Here is a 6,000-nt window from a genome sequence, read left to right as displayed (position 1 = left end):
GAGTTGACATTATTGGAATTAAAAAGTGTACTTTTTTCTATAAATTAGTAATTAAGCCATACAAAAGGTGGTTCCCCACCATAATCTTCTGCTTAGCCACTTTACCTTTTGCATTAAATATTATTTGCTTTGTGCATTATTCAAGATTAGCCCTAACTATAGGAATTTTAATTTCCAAAGAATATTTGGTTCATTGCACATGCATGTTTATGGCTTAATTACCTAGGGTTTTAGGCCTGATCTCATGATCATGCCAATGCTTGAAAATAAAATTTAAAATTTTATATAAATAAAAAGTTTTTCAAGAAATTAGAAATGTTATCACAATTGTGTCCAAATTCACACCCTTTCTCCAAAATCATGTCACATCAGTTAAGAGAGAAAAATTGTATCTGACCAAAGTATCAAAAACCTTCTAGTCAAAATATGAGGTAAGGAGGAAAACAGTTATATATACGTTTTTGCAATGCTTCAGGTCCAAGATTCGAAATCCATATTCGACACCTAATTGCTCCATATTCTCCTGCGTCTTTACTTGAAAAGAAAGGTGCACCTTTTTAGTATAGATAGTAATTATCGATTCTTTTACGCCTTCCTAGTCATGCTTCCATGATCATCTCAAGATTCATCTTATTCAGATGTGATACCGGTTCATCTATGCATTCCTCATTTCTACTGGGGCATCACAATTTTCTTTACTCAAAAATAGATATTTTAGGCAACCGATAACATGTGGCATAATTCAACTAGTCAAAGTACCAGTAGGATGTTCAAATTCTCATCCTCATATCTTTGTAGTCGAGAGAGAAAACATCTTAAACAACCATTCAAATAAAAGTATGAATTTGAACCTACGACTTTTAAAGAAAATTACTAATAGTAGGACAAGTTAAGGCACCAAAATTGAATTTTTGGAGTTTGAAATGAAGGCAAAAGCATGTGGGGTTGGTGAGAAGCCCTAGTTTGGCACAAAATGTAAACAATAGGGTCAAAAACGTCATCCATTTCAGACAACTAAATGGTTGTCCGGTGGATGTCCGGCAACCCAAGTGGCGGTAGAAAGTGTTTGGCTTTTCTTTGTCTTACACCTCATCATCTAATTAATTATTCATATGTAATATAAATTAAACATATCTCTCGACTTTTTTGTTTACTTAAAAAAAAAAGAGAGTACGTGTTCATGGATTCAACTGAAGTTTTAGCGAAAACTAATATCAAACTAACCTATCAAGTTAAGAAAAATGAGAAACCAACATGTGACTGACAATATTGAAATAACCAATTAAGTTTTAATTTTATAGTTCGTGAAACTGAACCATGAATCAATATTTACTCGCTCAAAATGATTTGATTTGGTTTAGATTGGTAAAAACAAAAAAGTAGAATAACCGTAAAGGATAGAGTTCTCTACTAAATTTAAATATAACCTTTGATACTAATATTTTGTGAATATATCTTTTATACAGCCACTTTTTGAGTGTATAACTAAGACACATTTCAAAATTTGAAAAGTACTTTGAACTAACTAAGTAAATTTCTTTCTATTCTACAAGTCATGCCAAAGCCTACCCTAGAGACAAAATCATTATTAAATAAATACTTTGAAATTTTGTTTTGTTTTGTTTTATTAAAAGAAAAACGATTGAACCTCGACCTGAATAGAGAAGAGATAGACATTTTAATCACATGTTTACGTTCTAGAATTTTTTTTTTCCCTTGTTAGGTGAAGTTTGTTCAAGAAATTAATGAAAATATTTCTTCACATGGCACCCCACATGCCATTCTCCCATTAATTAAGCCGAAATACCCTTCCTCTAAGGGTTTCTTTTTGTTCACACTCATATCCAATCCAACTCATAAGCATAAAATTATAATGCTATCAATTATCATTTAGCATATTTGCAAATATTTAAAAGAATTAATGTTTACATTTAATTAATTAAAATGTAATTTATTTTTTTTATACCACCTGTGGGGTGGGGTCGAACTCAAAACCTATCGGTAGATGATATATGTCAATTATCCTAAACTGTATTTATTTTAGCAATTAAAACGTATTTGATGCTTCCCTTTTTTGGGACGTTTTTTTAAGGTGTGTTTAAGTTATCTGCTTTCTTTTATTATCAATTTATCTATATTGGGTTAATTCACTTGACATTTTTCCAATAGATATATATCATGTCATAATTTAGTTATGGGAATTGAAAAAGTTGAGAAGAATATTTATACATTAAAAAAATGATAATTATTAAAGACTAAATTTGTCACACAACTCTAAAACAGTTGTCAATAAATAACATTTGATTTAAGAAAAAAAGATCGAGTTCTAAATAAGTGAAACGAGGAATTTTACCACCTTCATCTTCCAATGGATAAGACGACATTATTATTATTATTATAATATTTTGTATTCGAGTTGGCAGATAATTAAGACATGGTTAGTAATCAAACATCGGTGTTGTTTTTTTAAGTAGCTAGGACATTATTAATCATCAAACCGTGTGGTTTTTCCTGTATTCATAATGTTGATGCGTGGATTTCGGTCCCCCGGTTCACTACCTCGCATCCACCAAACTTGTTAATCCGGGACTAGTACCTGCAAAATCAAATCGAGCTAAACCGGTGTGACTCTAGTCACACGAGCTCCGATGCTTAAGTTAGCAAGAGAATAACGTAAATGTAGTCAACTCTCTTCCCCCTATACCTCTAAGGCTGGATCAATACTTATAGCGTAAAGTTGTTCCAGGATCTTCTGTAGCTAACCCTAATTCACCGTTGCAGGGCCTGGGCGACATCGTCGATCGAAGACGGGGGATCACTGGCTGGGCCGTGGGCCGAGCCCTTCGTGGCTCAGTGGGCTTCAATCTGGTCGCTTTCCTCATTCTCTGCCCCGAAGTTAGGTCACTCTTTTGGCCGGCCCGTTATGTCCCGGGCCGGTCTTCCCCAATCAGACTTCAACTCCTTGTCTCGTTTCGGGTCATTTTCGTCCTCCATAACAATGGCCCCCACTCTCAAAACAGAAGACGAATAATTGTGTAATGATCTTTGTTTTGAGAGTACTTGTCGCTTTGTCGTTACCACGAGATCATTGTATATCAGTGGCTAAAAATGGGAAGGTTGCTAACGCACAGGGCTTCTACCAAAAGCTTTTGATCCAATTTTGGATCTTAGTACTTGGTTCCTGCCACTGGTTTTGTACCTTGAACTTGTCGATACTATTCATGAATTGGAAGTTTTTCCAATTTTCGTTGACCATAATCAAGTCTCTTGAGCCTGGTTTTATTCTCATCTGAGTTTAAACCATTTTGGCCTTGGGATCTAACTTTAACAGAACTAATGTCGATACCTTTGGGTTTCTAACCTATTTGGCTTTTGCCCATGTTTTATACCTCAGGGTTTACTCTCGGGTTTCTAACCCACTTGGCTTTTGCCAGTGGCCTTTATACCTTGAGTTTAGTCGGTACCCTTAGGTTTCTAACATATTTGGCTTCTACCGGTTTTTTACCCCCAGTTAAATCAACACCCTCGGGTTTTTAACCTATTTTGGCTTTTGCCATATGATTTTCTACCCGTGGGTTTCGTTGATCGGTTAGGCTTGCCTGTTTTCTGTTTTAACCTTGCTGGGCCCGTACGCATGCCTTTCTCAGCACCTCGAGATTCTTTTCCCTGGTTTCCCTGATTGGCTTTCAGCTTATCGGCCTGCTTCTAGGTCCGTCCCAATTTTGAGTTCCTTGATTGGTCGTAGATATGTAGATATTTATATGATGCCCCCTGCTTGAGAAATTTATTTCAGAATGAACATAAGAACTCAAGTATCACGTCGAACGTCGAATACTTTATTAGTAGGAAAATCGTCATGTCGAAGATTTGGTTACAATAAGCTTAGTTGGTCCAAATAATGGAGAAACATAAAAATGTCCAGAAATATGTCGAACTAGTGGTAGTATCTTTTGAGGTGTTGGGCGTGCCACGGGTGTAGTAAGGCCTTCCCCCGCTGGTCTTCTAAAGCATAAGTGCCTATTCGCACCACTTTAGTGACTTTGTATGGGCCCTCCCATGTTGGCCCGAGCGCACCGCTAGTTGAATCTTTTGTATTGGGCATAACCTTTCTTAACACCAGATCACCTTCTCTAAAGTCACGTTGCTTGACCTTCGAGTTGTAGTATCAAGCTATTCGATTTTTGTATTCAGCCGTTCGTAGTCGTGCTGTTTCTCGATGTTCTTCTAATAGGTCGAGGTTGAGCTTTACGGATCCGTTGTTGTCAAGTAGAGTGAACTGCTCTACCCTTGGGGAGGGGAGTTCGATCTCGACTGGCACTACCGCCTCAGAGCCAAATGATAATGAAAATGGCGTTTCTCCTGTCGAAGTACAAGGTGTCGTTCTGTATGCCCATAATGCGTTGGGAAGTTCCTCTGCCCACAACCCTTTGAGCTTTTCTAATCTGGTCTTCAGAGTTCTTTTGATAATTTTGTTGACTGCTTCAACCTGCCCATTAGCTTGCGGATGTGCTGCCGTGGAACAGATGTGCTTAATGCCCAACTCCCTACAAAATTCTCGAAAGGCAGCATTGTCGAACTGCTTCCCATTATCACTGATAAGGCGTAAGGTATTCCGAAGCGGCAAATTATGTTCTTCCAGATGAAGTCGGTGACCTTTTTCTCTGTAATTGTCACTAGGGCTTTGGCTTCGGCCCACTTAGTAAAATAGTCGACTACCACTACTACAAATTTGGTCTGGCCCTTTCCTAGTGGGAGAGGCCCTATAAGGTCTATTCCCCACTGAGCAAAGGGCCAAAGACTCATTATGCTTGTCAGAGGCTCTGGCGGTTGTCTAGGTACGGTTGCAAACCGTTGGCATTTGTCGCATTTTTTGGTGAATTGCTTCGTGTCATTCAGCATGGTCGGCCAGTAGTACCCTTGTCGAATTATTTTGTGACTTAGGGATCGTGCTCCAGAATGGCTCCCACAAACACCTTCATGTATCTCTCTCATGACGTAGTCGGCTTCATCGGGCGTTAGACATTTTAAAAGCGGCAACGAGTAGCCTCTTTTGTACAGATTGTCATCTTTAAGCACATATCTGGCCGCTCGTCGTTGTAACTGCTGGGCCTCTATCTTTTCAGTAGGCAGGATCCCATCTTTCAAATATTTGATCAAAGGGCTCTTCTAGTTTTCTTCTGGTTGCCCTTGATTGTCGATATCCATGGCTTCCTGAGCTTCTATGCTTGGCTCGGGTAGAATCTCGACCGGTACAGTTCTGCCTAAGTCGGTTTCATAAGCCGCAGCTAGTCGAGCTAACGCATCGGCGTTGACGTTTTGAGCACGTGGAATTTGTTGAATCTCATATTTTGAGAACTGGTCGAGCTGGTTTCTTACCTGTGAAAGGTATTTCGCCATTCGCGGTTCTCTAGCCTGGAACTCCTCTTTCACCTGACCCACAATCAGCTGTGAATCACTAAGTATTAGTATGTTCCTGACCCCAACGTACCTGGCCACTTTTAGTCGTGCTAGTAGAGCTTCGTACTCGGCTTCGTTGTTGGATGCATGAAAGTTGAATCGCAGCGCATATTCAAATCTTTCTTTATCTGGAGAGATTAGTAGGAGTCCTGCCCCGCATCCCCGAAAATTTGAGGACTCATCTACGTAGAGTGTCCAGAGTTGTTCTTCCTCAACCACTTGTGGGTCGATACTATATACTTGAGGCTCTGTTGGTGTTAATTCCGCTATGAAGTCTGCCACAACCTGCCCTTTCATGGCAGTTCTTGGCTTATAGTGAATGTCGTACTCGCTGAGCTCTACAACCCACTTTACCAGTCGTCCAGAAGTGTCTGGCTTTTGTAAGATCTGTCGTAAGGGAAAGTTGGTGTGGACCATTATTTTGTGAGCTTGGAAATACGGGCGTAGTCTCCGAGCTGAAGTGACCAGTGCCAATGCCAGCTTCTCCATTGGTGGGTATCTAAGTTCTGCATCTACCATTGCTTTGCTTGTGTAGTAAATTGG

The sequence above is a fragment of the Momordica charantia genome, assembly GCF_013281855.1.
Source record: "Momordica charantia cultivar OHB3-1 chromosome 7 unlocalized genomic scaffold, Mcharantia_2.0 BLBB01000007.1, whole genome shotgun sequence".
Taxonomy (NCBI): Eukaryota; Viridiplantae; Streptophyta; class Magnoliopsida; order Cucurbitales; family Cucurbitaceae; genus Momordica; species Momordica charantia.
This window is presented reverse-complemented; position numbering follows the sequence as displayed.